We start from the raw sequence: 13,520 nt of genomic DNA, 5'->3' as shown, positions 1-13,520 counted from the left end.
CTTATTATTTTAAAATTCTCTAATAACAGTGTAGACACTGGAGTCAGTAACCACAAAGGCTGTTTGTAATTTGTTGGCACTTCCCAGGCCTCTTTAAAAGCTGAGCGAGCCCCTGACTTTTGCTCCCTCGTTCACTAGGCCTTCATGTACACACCTGAGGGGTAACAGTCATAAAAAGGCCCATGCACCAGCATGTTAACTGTGGGGTTCTTACACTGTGGAATGTATCAAGATGGCTTACTCTGTAATTTTTCAAAGCCCTGTAACTCCTTATAAACCATATATAGCATCTGAACAAGAAATGTGACACTAAGACCTGGCTTAAGTATCTCAGGGCATTTTCAGCAATCAGGAACTCCACTAAGTGCAGGTTAACAAGACCAGAGCGTCATAAATGAGCATCTGCCCCATGACCCAGTGGGAGACCCCTTCCATATTCATTCCGGAAGCGCGGGCTGACACCAGTGAGGCCCCACGGCTCTCCAGCCCTCAACTCTCAGTGGGCTTGTTAGATTGGCAGGAGGTCACACCCTCCCACCCCAAGGCTTTGTGGAGTGGCCTAACATTTGCTAGGCCTCCCCTGCTCTGTAGCTCCAGTCACTCTGTTTTAACAAAGACGGCAAAGGGGAACCTTTGCCAGGGAGGAGCCCACTTAGAACACTTGCGCGGAAAAGGTTTTGAAAGTAAAAGCAGCAGTGCCGGGTGTGAGCAGGCTACTGTGTCCACGTGCGCGCACTGTTCCCTGGGACATCACTGCTGAGTCGCCTCCTGACCCGGGCCTCCAGCCCAACTCCATCCTTCCACTTCAAAGAGTTGGCTCCGAGCGGATCACACATTTTGCTTGATGACAAATTAATCAAACTTGATTTCTTGGATGAGCTAGATACTAAAGAGCTACAACTCCCCACAGGCCCGAAAGTCAATACGGCCCTTCTGGCTCCGATTAGAGTAACAAAAGGATATCTGAGAGCCATCTTCCTCCCTGCCTGGGCTGAGGGCTGGAACTGAAAGGCAACAGGGCTTGTAAAGGGGAAGGGCCTTATTAAAACACATTTCAGCTGTGGCCAAGTGCATGGCGAGCCCTCGTGATGACTCTGAGAGATGCCCACCTCGTCTCAAGAGCAGCGTTTCCGCTTCGAGCAACCTAGAGGAAGCAGTATATTAAGCGTCTGAAATGTTTATGGATCGCCCCCTTTTATGTTCCTGCCGTGAAGATGAGTTTAAAAAAAGAAAAGAAATCGGCCCGGGAGATCTGGCAAATGTTAGAGATAGCTCAAGTTTGGATAAGTAAATTTACTTCCATGGGGGTTAAAAAAAGAAACTGCCAGAGTCCAGGGGATTATTTATGTACCTGTGAAGGCAGGCCTGGGACAAGGTGAAGTGGTAAGCCTCAGAATGCCATCATCGCAGCCCACTCACGTGAGGGAGCAGAGGGAGCCTTCTGCTAAATCGGGGAGCGCAGGATTTCAACGCAAAACCCTCTTAGCAGCTTTGTCATCCGCCTGTTCTGCGGAGCATCCAAGGACATCTCTTTCCTCCTTCGTGTGATTGCTCTGTGTTCTATATTTAGAAGAATTGCTGCTGCACAGAATATGGTCCCCTGACTGTTCTGGGGGTGCTTTATGCCCTTTCCCAAAAGACTTCAGAAAAAGGGGTTCCTGCCTTCATAGCACAAGGCCATGAAGATTCCATAGACGGTCCCTCTAATAAGCAGCTAGAATGTACCCGACTATGTAACAGTGGGTTCCTGTTAAGTAGGACTGACTTGAGGGCAGCCAAAATATTGCCAGGAGCAGGCACAGGCCGGGACTGCAGGGACACTCCATGGGTGGTTGAGAACCCTGAAGGAGGCGGTGAGGTCACAGGGACCCGTTGTTTCTCATTCCTGACATTTATCTTGAAGATCCTTCCCCCAAGTATCTTTCTGCTCCCAACTGCAGTGCCCAAAATGCTTGTGCCAGTCCAGGATGCTTAATAACTTAAAGCTGTGTTTTAGATTCAAACAAAGAGCAAAATACATGGAGTTCTGCCTCCTTCTCCCTGCAAATTCCTCCAGCATCATCTTGTCTGGTTTTCTGATGTGTGTGCTCTGTACTGTGGCCGCCCAGCCCTATGTCCCTCTGAAGCCCTGGCCTGGACACCCCCAGCCTTCCCTCCCACCCCCCACCCCGTGTGTCCTTAAGGAAACCCTGGAGAGCAGCGCCAAGAACTTCCTACAACAGGCTTGTCCTGTACTCTCTAATGGGAAGCATCTTCCTTTCGTACCATACAGGGAGCGTGGGTTTTCCTGTGGCCTCTACCATGGCTGGACCTATTCTATATAATGTATAAGACTTTGTCATTGTGGTCCTGAGCATATCATTCCCAGGCCTTGGTCACAGTCCTGCTCACCCACAGCCTTTCACAGAGCTGGATGGTAGCGAACAGAGGAAGCCGCCTTTCCCCAAGCTCCTCAGAGATTCACTTTGCAATACCCACCCAGGAGAGCAGAAGCACAGAGTTCTACTGAGGAGATCAGTTTCTCCCATCCCCTCCAGAACCCTATCTTGTAGGGTGTGTGGCCAGGGCTGGGGTCTGCTGCCTGGCTTCCCAAGCCTCAACTCACCCATCATGGAATGCTGCCATCATGGAAGGTGAGAAGAATTAACTAAATCCATGAAGGCCTTAAACCAACCCCTCTGACCTGGCTATGCAAGTCTAAGAATCAAAACCTTGGTACCACAGTTCTCTGGTCACAATCCACCTACATATTAGCTACTTGACTAGTCATTTATTTTTATTTTTTAAAAAGATTTATTTTAATTATATGAGTGCTCTATGCCAGAAGAGGGCATCAGATCCCACTATAGATGGTTGTGAGCCACCATATGGTTCCTGGGAATTGAACTCAGGACCAACTAGTGGTCTTAACTGCTGAACCATCTCTCCTGCCCCTAGATTGGTTATTTTAAACTCATTCTGAAGCTGACTAGATACTAGTGCCCCTTTCTGGCAAAACTTTTTTAAGGGCAAGAATAATACATGCTTGTTTCCTCAATTGCAAACCATAACCATGTCTGGCACCACATTTACTCCCCCACTCCACCCCCCCCACGTTAAAATTAACTGCTAGGCTCTTGCAATATGTGTGGTTGAAGTTCCAGCGTTCAGAAGACTGAGGCAGGAGAGTGGAAAGTTCAAGGCCAGTCTGGGCTACCTAGGAGATCATGCCGCAAAAATCAGAATATGTGGAAGAAAAAATTAAATCCAAAGTGATATTCATAAGAAAGCAACAAGGCCTGTGAATATGTAAAGATGTGGAAGGGCCAGGGTGAGTCATGAGATGTAAGAATAAACACTAAAGACAAAAATAAATACAAAGAGCTAGGCTGAGGTGGTGATGAGGCCTTGTCCCGGTGAGATGCAGACATAGTTTCTTAGCAACACCTGCCTCCTCCCTGCGTTTAGGGTGTCCTTTACTGGAAAGGTAGCCATTTGTTTCCTGTTGGGGAGTGGGGCATCTCCCAAACACCCAGAAGGCTGTCCAGGCTCCACCTGCAAGAAGAGTCCCTGTGAGTAATGAAGCCAGCCAGCACCCTCATCGAGGCACATTCTTCATCCTCCCACCAGAGTTCAGGAAACTGTGGCTCCTGAAGCTTCCCTGGAGGCCGGATGGGCTTAACCTGGGGGAGTCCTGTTGCTGTTGTACCGTGTTCTGCAGAGTGGTCTCTGGTCCTTGTGTTGATGTGGCAGAATGGTACCTTAGGAACACTGGCCAGTGGAAGTTTTTGCTTGGTCTTCAGTATGTGTCACATTCCAAGAGTAGAAAAATAGGAGTTAATAGCTTTGCTTTCTCTCTCTCTCTCTCTCTCTGTCTCTCTGTCTCTGTCTCTGTCTGTCTGTCTGTCTCTTTCTCTCTCTCTGTCTCTCTGTCTCTGTCTCTGTCTGTCTGTCTGTCTCTTTCTCTCTCTCTGTCTCTCTGTCTCTGTCTGTCTGTCTGTCTGTCTGTCTCTCTCTCTCTCTCTCTCTCTTTTGTTCTGCTAAATAGGCTGTTGTGTCTCTTTGCTTATGGATGGGGGAGGCTCAGTGGTCCTAGGATGTCAATCAAAAAGAAAGAACTAAGACTGATGGGCGTCAGGAGTCCTCAGGACTGAGTCAGTGGGAATGTTCTCCGGTGCCAGTGACATCGATGACTTCAGACTGTGCTCTGACCTGGTTCTAATAAGTCTCCATAGCCCCTTTGTGTGGATGTTTTATTTAGTTTTAAACTCCTTTTAAAATCTCATGTGTTACAGACAAATACACGTAATTAGTTCAAAGATTGAACTGTTGGAGAACAGAATGTATTTGTCTGTGACAGTACAGGTTTTTAAAAGCAGATCCTGCTAGAAGTGACAGATTTCCTATCTCTGATTTTTCTTACTTGCATTGTAAGAAGTTCACAATAGGTGACAAGTGTCTATTTTTAGTCCCTGTGGCAATGCTCAGCCTCATTTTTAGTAGGTAAATAAAGCCCCAAGAACATCAGGTTCTTTGCAAATCACCTCTCCTGTGCCTCCCGTCATGTCTACATGGATGACCTCAGCAGCATTGTATACAAAGGTCATAGCATCTGCCTGGCATTGTACTGGCTCACGTGGTCCTAGGAGCACCAAGGACAGTGAAGCCCTTGAGACTCATGGTGAAGGTTGGGTGCTGAGCAGTGAGCAGTTCCATGACGGCCAAGTGCATTAGGGGATGAGCTTTCTCGGGGTCCCCTCACTCCTTTTCTGCCACTTTCTTTCTTCTAGGGCTGCTATGACAGGTTTCTAAGACCCAGCTGAGGTTGGTCCTTTAGAAGATCTATGTTACAGGATCCCATTGCCCTAGGCACAGGTCCAGCCTTTCTCAGAGCACCTGCAACTTCCTGACAACCCTCTCTGACCTTTGTCAACCCAGAGCTTCCTAATTCTACCTTTGAGTTATTCAAAGTCAGCTTGGAAAGAGGCCAGAAGCACTGAGTCCCTTCTTCTGTAGTTCCGGCTAGAGAGAAGAGGACGCTTGTTCAAGGTCGAAAACCAGATGAGCTCAGAGCAGAATTTACTCCCTTGTCTCTTGGCCACCTCCCTTCTCTGTACACAACTATAATTTTACATCTGCCTAAGAAGCACATCTCTGTATGCTGTACTCTGCTTTTATTTTCAGAACTCAGTTTATTCTGCGGATGATTTTTTCACTTGATTTTTTTTTAATATAAGAATTTTACAAGTCATGAGTTTCTAGCTTGTAACAGTAGGAGTGAGAGAAGAGAAGGCCACTGTGAACACCTTTACTATACCAATACTTTGTTGCAAGTGACCCTCTCCCCACCATACACACACACACACACACACACACACACACACACACACACACACACACACACACACAAAACAAACTGCAACCAGGCTGGCCAGGGACTGGGCAGTGGAGATGCATGCCTTTAGGCAGAGGATCTCTGTGAATTCGAGGCCAGCCTGGTCTATAGAGCAAGTTCCAGGACAGCTAGAACTATAAACAGAGAAACCCTGCCTCAAAAAAGAAAGAAAAGAAAAGGGGTTTTGACCTAAGGGTGAAGAAGGACTCTACTCTGTGTGTTTCCTGGGCCCTCACCCTCAGCTTGAGACCCCTGTGTTGGAGTAAATCTATCTAATATCTAAGGAGAGCGTGCTGGATCGATGCATCCTTTGGACAATGTTTTGCTAACTCCAAGACTCCTCCAGTCCTCTTTGAGTATAGTTTTGTAGACAATTTTATACACTTGTGTATATATGTTACACACACATACACACACACACACACACACACACCTTCAAAGAATCAATATTTTAGTCTCTAGATGAACTCTCCTGGCTGTATTTTTTTAGGGGACTTTGTTCTGGGAAAGAATCAGAAATGTAAAAGAAATACAAATATGAGAGAATGGAGTGGCTGCATGTGTCCTGGTTCACCTTAGCCCAGCCCCATGGAGGAGCAGTCTTGGGAAGAAAAAGGAGGCAACTGTCAGGGAAATGTGGCCATAATGGATTTTCTAGTGTAATTTTTTTGGTAGTCGGACTTGTTGTTGAATATTCACCAGCTAGATTTCAAGAAATGCTGCCTTCTTATAAATGCCAGAGGAAGGCAGAGACTTAAAGCTGGGAGGGAATGGGTGCCTAGCATCCGAGAAATAGATAGCCAGTATGCTTTGGGCTCAGATTACAAGCTGTTTTCCTCCACCTTATGCCCCCACTCTCCTTTCAGGGGACTGGCTCCTCTCTTGTTGGCTTTTGCATGTGTTTGCTGAAGAGGGAAAACACCACCAAGACATCTGCAGAGTCTCCAGCCTTTGAAGTATCCACAGGAAACTGCAGCGCAGAGCAGTCGAGAGTTTCTGTGTTGCTGGTGGATGGCTTGTTTGTTTGGTTTAGTGTTACAGCAGCTGCTAGTGCAGCCGGAACTATGGCCTGGCACCACCGGAAATTAAAGTGCCTTCATTCCTCTCTTCATTTCTCGACCCAAAATAAGGGCCTTTATATGATTTTTTTCTTTCTTTTCTGCAATTCAGAGAAAAGAAACACAGAAGCCCACATGGAGAGAAATGTTCCATTGTCCCTTGTTCATACGGACGTGCAGATCTTTGTGTGTGTCTCAAGTATACAAGTTTGTTTTGAGCAAACAGCACCCCCCATGCATGCAGCTTGCAAAGGGCAGCCTCATATGCTCTTTCTAATACTAGTTTTCACTCTATGATTAGAGTGTGAAGTGTCCCTTACAGGCTTGTAGTTGCTGCTTGGTCTCCAGCCATGGGGCAAACTCCTGCCGGACAGACGAAGCCACCACAGTGACCTTGTCTCCACAGTCTTATTAGACTGAAGCCCTGAACTTTCAAATTGTTTCTCTGAACTATTTCATCCCAGTAAAGAGAGTAACTAATATTTCCATGTAGCAGGTAAATTGACTGGGGAAAGTGGGAAAGACAGTTCCTAGATCCCCAAGCCCAAGGGTGGGAGATCACAAGACTCTTTGTGTCTACAGGGAGAGCTCTCCAAGCCAGGGGACATTTCTTCCAGTTGCCTGGAGGCAAAGTAGGCCTGTACCAAGCCATATTCCATCCACACACTGCCCTCACACTGGGGAGTAAGTGCTGTGTTGCCTCAGTTTTGCACAGAACAAAATGGAAGCAAGGAATTACCCAATGATTAAAATACAATAACAACTTAGTCTTGCTATGAACTATGTGTATTAATTAACCTGCTTAATCCTCATAGAAACCTTCCTTATCCAGAAATATGAAGTGACTTAATAGGATTCAATACAGGCATCTTGACCCCAACTCAGTCCAGCCCCCATTATCCAATCTCTGGTTACTTTTGAAGCACCAACTTATTCCAAACCCTCTTTCTGTAGTATCTCATCAAATTGTTGTTATAATTTTACTGCTGAGGAAATGGGCTTGGCATGGTTCAGTGACTCATGAAACGCCGTTGCATTTAGAAAATGTCGGATCCATGGTCTGGAACAGGCTGCCTGTCTCCCAAGTTCGGATCCTTTTGTTCCAACTAACCGGGCATTTCTACCTCAGAGCATAAGACATCCTTATGTATAAAATTATAATTGCAATAGACCCCGTGGAGGGGTTGACTTGATGGTGCATAGTGGGGCGGGACTTGGAAAAGAGGGCCTACTGGTATTTACAGTCTGTCTCCAAGGAGCCAAGTGGTCCTTTCTGCACTTCTCACTGAGGTATCTTCAACTCTTGTCAGATGGGGAAGTCGAATACTAGGAAGGTCAAGGTATGTTACCCAGGGGTGACAATATGATCTGATAGATATGGCCTCTAGATAGTGATGTACCCAGGGTGACACTGTTGCATATTTGGAGAAGAACAGGGGTTCCCTCTTGTCATTTGGGGTCCATCCCCCTGACCACAGCACCTTTATTTAGCCCCATTCTTTTCCTTCCCTCCTTTAGCAACTTAGAGAACTACCACCCACTGTCCTCACAGGGATTTATAAAGAGTAATTGGATAATCTCAGGATAACTCTTTGAGCAGTATGAGGGAGAGGTGCCATCTAGAAGAACAAAGGAAAATAACAATAATAATTATCATATTTAAAGTATTTATGAAAATCTCTGTGGGGGCAATTAAGAGACCAGCTTATACTTGTGGAAAACTCACAAGTTGAAGAGACAGCTGTATCCACTTCCCCTGGCTGGTTGGTGGGGTGAAAGCTATGGGTCACTGGAAGGAAGTACAGATGCTGCAAGTGTGGGGCCCCAGGAGCTGAGAGCCAAAGCCATGCTTAGGCCTGAACCAAATAACCTGTGGGCCTGGATCAGGCCTGCATGGGGATAGCACCTGTCACTCCCTGGGACTGCCTGACACCAAGCACTAAAGCAGTGATTTCCAAAGACTACAGAGAGCCCTCAGCATGTGAATGATAATCGGTCACTGCCTGGTCACCCCAGGGACAGGCAATTCCCGCTGCTTCACCAGGGCACCTCGAGGGACCCCATCATCTTTCCTGTGTAGAGGCCTGTGTTTGGCGTATGAAGAGGTTAGATGTTACTGAGTTATTGGGGGAGGGGAATCTCCGAGCTGAGGCCCCTGACTATTACCATCTGGTTACCAAAGGCCTTGGTTAGCTAAGCAAGGTGTTCTCTCCACAAACCTTTGACCTCAAAGACTCTCACACCCGGCCACACTTGGCCTCTGCAGCTCCGTGTGCATTCACAATGTTGCTTTCCACTCCTTCCTCCCTCGATCCCTCCCTCGTTCTTCCCTTCCTCCCCACACAGTCCCTGCCCCCACCCTCCATTCTCTCTCCTGCCTCACTTTCTACCGCAGATAGTCATTGTGCTGTGTGAGAACAGGGTATGCTGCTGTCCCCCCCAAAGCCTGACCAGTTCTGACCTGACCTCACAGGTGAACCCTTAGGAACATTCCCATGTCTTACAACGGGCTTTCTGCGCACACCACCCCTGACCAGCCCTTGTCCACCAAGTATTGCGTGACCAGGACACAACAACAGGGGAGCTCCCGATGGCAGAGAAGTTGGGGGAGGGGCCATTTGCTCAGAATTCGGGGCTAGATCCTGCCGACCCGATGGGCCTCAGAGTCTGGTTTCAGACAGGCTCTGTGTGATGCTGATGATCTCTGAGCCACACATCAAATGCCGCAACCCAGGCTTCCTTTGGAATTAGCTACATTCTGGAGACCCAAGTAAGGTCTCCCTCTGTTCAGTTCCTCTTCAGGAAGCGTGACTGCCTCATTCTCTACTCCTGTAGACACCCTCTCTTGCCACAGCTGACTATTTCATACTCAAAAGCCCAGAGCTAACTGAGAAGTAGTGTGTAGAAGCACTAGACTGTCTTAGAGGGTTACAATATAGGATCTGTGTTGAGACCACAACATGAGGATCATTTCCAGTGGTTGGGCCATGGTTAATTTTGATATATTCTACCTCCCTAAGAGACTTTGTGAGTATGCACACAGCTTGGATATGGAGGTCAGAGGTCAACATGAAGTGGCTTTCTTAATTATTTCCTACCTTCTTTTTTGAGACAAGGTCTCTCATTAAACGTATAATTCACTGGTTCAGCTAGGCTGGCTAACCAGCAAGCCCCAAGGCCCTCCAGTCTTCACCTTCCCAGCACTACCGTTACAAGCACAGAACAGCATCTTTGCTTTTATGTGGGGTCTCAGATCCCCATACTTGGACCACAAACATCTTACCAACTAAACTATCTCCCAACTCCTACTTTGATAGGACATTTTATTTGTTTGTTTGTTTGAGACAGGGCCTCACTATATACCCCCATCTATTTTGGAACTCATTATATAAACCAGGCTGGTCCCAAACTTACAGAGATCTCCCTCCTAAGTGCTGGGTTTAAAGATGTGTGCCACCGTGTCCCTGGTTTAATAGGATTTCTATTTTTTATTTATTCAGGGCTTTCTTTTTTGTATATATGGTTTTTCAAGACAGGGTTTCTCTGTACAACAGCCTTGGCTATCCTGAACTTGGTTTGTAGACCAGGCTGGCATAGAATTCACAGAGTCCTGCTTGCCTCTGTCTCTCAGTGCTGGGATTAAACCACCATGTCTGGCTGTTGATAGGATATTTAAAGAAGAATGTTACTGGGATTTTTTGTTTGTTTGTTTGTTTTTGTTTGTTTCTTCTGTACGACAGCCCTGGCTATCCTGGAAAGAATATTACTGTTCTTGCAGCAGCTTTGTTGGATGAGTCACAGCTGCCTGTGACTCCAGTTTCAGGAGCTCTGACATCTTCCGGTCTCCAAGGGCAAGCACACACATGCATGTACACACATGCAGAAGCGCATATGGATAAATAAAAAGTAAATAAATCTTTTTAAAGAAACATTAGTGATAGGAAATTTGGTATTGAATCTTCTCACACATCCCCCGTCCTCAGAGTTATGCACAGCTCCAGTTCACTGCTGAGAATACTGACCTAATGATAGTCTCAGGCTTATGCTCAAGAAGCCAGGCTGCACCCCTGGCCTGCTCCTTCCTTCAAAAGTGAGAAGTGGTTTCTATATATGAACGCTGATATGGCATAATGAAAACCTTCCCATCAGCCACCGAGCACAGGCTTGCCTCTTAACAAAACCTCAAGGGTGGCATTCAAACGGAGCCCTGACATCTGACATCTGAGTGATGGAGTGGCATGCTGTGGGAGGGGAGTTCCTTTGTGAGGTCTTTTGTGGATGCTTGGAATTCTCTCACTGACACATCCTGCTTGGTAGATAAGTGATTGTGAGTTCAAAGTGCCTAGATCCACATCCTGGTCCCATATTGTGATTTCACCTTTGTTTTGCAACCTTGGGGAACCTCATTTTACCTACATGGAGAATGGGTGTATCACAGAGATACACCTAGCCCATGGTAAGCCTTTTGTAATTGTCTTTTGTATGTGAGATCCTTGTAAAGCTGTCATAAGGTCCTATAGCAACGTGTGCAAGAGGGCACTATCAAAGAGTATATGCCAGCCCTTGCCCTGGAGGACTTGGTACCTGATTCTGCTATGTGTTATGAAAACTTCTTTTGTATGGGCTGGTTTGGTTTTGTTTGTATTTTAAATTTTGTATTACATTTATAGTGTTTGTGTGTGTGTGTGTATTGCGCAGGTACTTGCTACAGTGCTCGTGTGGAGGTCAGAGAACAACTTTTGAGAGTTGGTTCTCTCCTTCTACTTTGTGGGGCCTAGGAATCAAACCCAGGCTATCAGGCTTGGCAGCAATTGGCTTTACTCGATGAGTCATCTCGCCAGCCCAGCCTCAAAGTTGGGCTTTTGTTTTTGTTTTGTTATACAGAAATGCTCTGTGTATCCTAGACTGTCTTTCATTTTGTAGTCCTCCCGCCTCAGCCTCCCAAATGCTAGGATTATGGTCATACCCAGTTTATAGGGGTTTAGTCTTTTAATTGATGTAAAATAACCAAGGAGTAAGCAGATTTTTCAAGCTGCCCCAGACAGTGCATGGTGATGTCCTAGTGGGGTCCTACTGTGCCCACACTGGGGTGAGTGGCAGCCCAGCTCAGTGTGCTGGGAAGATTGCATGTTGACAGTACCTGACTGCACCGCCCTGGGGGTCTTGGGTACTTAATAGATGGAGCACCTTTGCCCTTCCTCTGTATGTGTTTCTGCTTGAGGTCTGTGCTGTCCCCCAGAGCACCCGCCCTCCTTGGGACCCAGCAGGCCCCCTACAGTGTGACTCATGGATTCTACCACCCGACAGCTCCCCACAGTCACACCACTGCACCAGGGAGTTTTCTAGCTACAGGTTGGTGAAGGTTTCCAGGGCAGGATGTTTACAGCCCCTAGAGGGATGGGCAAAGAACCAAGCAGCCCTGCTTGGCAACCCTTAGCTGTTCTCTGCAGCCCAAGGCACCCTGCCAAGCCAGCTCGGGAAGGGAAAACAGAGCAAGTGCTGATGGGCCTCCATTTTACATGGAGCATAATAAAAGTTTGCAGGGTGATTTATTTTTCTAAACAAGAAAATACAATGAACCCCATCCACTACCCACGTGCTGCTAATACCCTCTGCTGTCTGGCCCAGATGATCCAAGGTATTCAGCAGAAGCATGAAGAGGCAGGGAATACACTCACACCTCCATAACACCATGATGATGGAAAGTAATTCAGGGCCCAGAAGATTTAAAACTCAGGAAAGGTGTTGCTACCCATACAACTGTGCAAGGACATTCAGACAGGGGCAGCTTTCGTCTAAGGCAATTGACCAGGAACAAACTGTCTATACCCAGGGGCTGGTTTATTGTGATTATTATTTAATTTTGTGTATGGGTTTATGCGTGTTTGCCTGTGGGTGTGAACATGTGTATTCAAGTGTGCTTAGAGACGAAAGATCAACGTTGGTGTCTTTCCTCAGGAGCCGTCCACTTTAGTTTTGAGGCAGGGTCTCTCAGAGGGACCTGAGCTCATCGACTTCGTGAGGCTGGCTGGCCACTGACCTCCAGAGACCCTCCTGTCTCTGCCTCCCCAATGCTGGCATCACCGCACATAGTCTTTTAAGGGGATTTTGTTCCTCATGTTTGCACAGTAAGCATTTTACTGGTTAAGCTGTGAGTTTATCTAAATGTATTCCTTTCAACTGTCATTACTAAAAGCATATGGGGCAGACAGGGTAGAAGAAAGCTCTGTACCTGTCCCCGTGAACGTAGGCATGCACGTGACTGGGAAACTCAGGGAACCCTGGACGCCAGCGTCCTCTTCTCCCTTTTCACCTGGGAAACCATCTGAGTGCCTAGACAGCTAACCTGGAAATGGAAGCAGTTTTGTGTTGATTCTAAGTGTGCCTGATAGAGTAGCAAAAATTCCATACTTTCTTATTTCTAGATGGAGAACAAATGTTACTAATTTCCCAGTTGGTTAGTGATACCATGTATGTTCAAATGGATATTAATTTTTAAACAGCAGTGCAAATAGCTTATTTTAGAGCCAGCATTATAACTCAGGTATTGATGTTACTAAATACAAATTCTTTTTTAAATGATCCAGGCTGGGGATAGAGTTCAGTGGTAAAGCTTTTGCCCAGCATGTATGAGAGCCCGGATTCTATCCCTAGCACTGTAGAACTCATTAACAAAAATTGTCCTGCCATCCGAAGGTGCTTAGGTAGTTGTGGACCCAATGAGTGCATTCAGGTGCAGGATCGCTGCAGCTAGCACTATGGAGTTGGCCATCTGACCCATGTCATGCCTTCTAGGAGATTCTGTGTGTCAAAAGAAGGGGGAAAAGTGAAAGCCTTCTTGAACTCTACTAAACGAATTTTTGGCTATGAAAATGTAAGCATTATTGAGAGCAGTTTCCATGGCTGTGGCCCTGTTCCAAATTTTTCCTCCATCTTGAGGTTTAGATTCAAGAGTGACTTCAGGAGTCGCTCTCAGCTCTAACACAGCAGAATAGTTAGCAGTGGGAGCTGTTGGGACGTGGGCTGTGATGCTCTCATTTGGGTGGCCTGGACAAGCTAGCTAACCTCTCAGCCAGCCTATCATTCTT

Source organism: Mesocricetus auratus, unplaced genomic scaffold (assembly GCF_017639785.1).
Source record: "Mesocricetus auratus isolate SY011 unplaced genomic scaffold, BCM_Maur_2.0 Super-Scaffold_100676, whole genome shotgun sequence".
Lineage (NCBI taxonomy): Eukaryota > Metazoa > Chordata > Mammalia > Rodentia > Cricetidae > Mesocricetus > Mesocricetus auratus.
Note: the sequence above shows the minus strand (reverse complement) of the source record.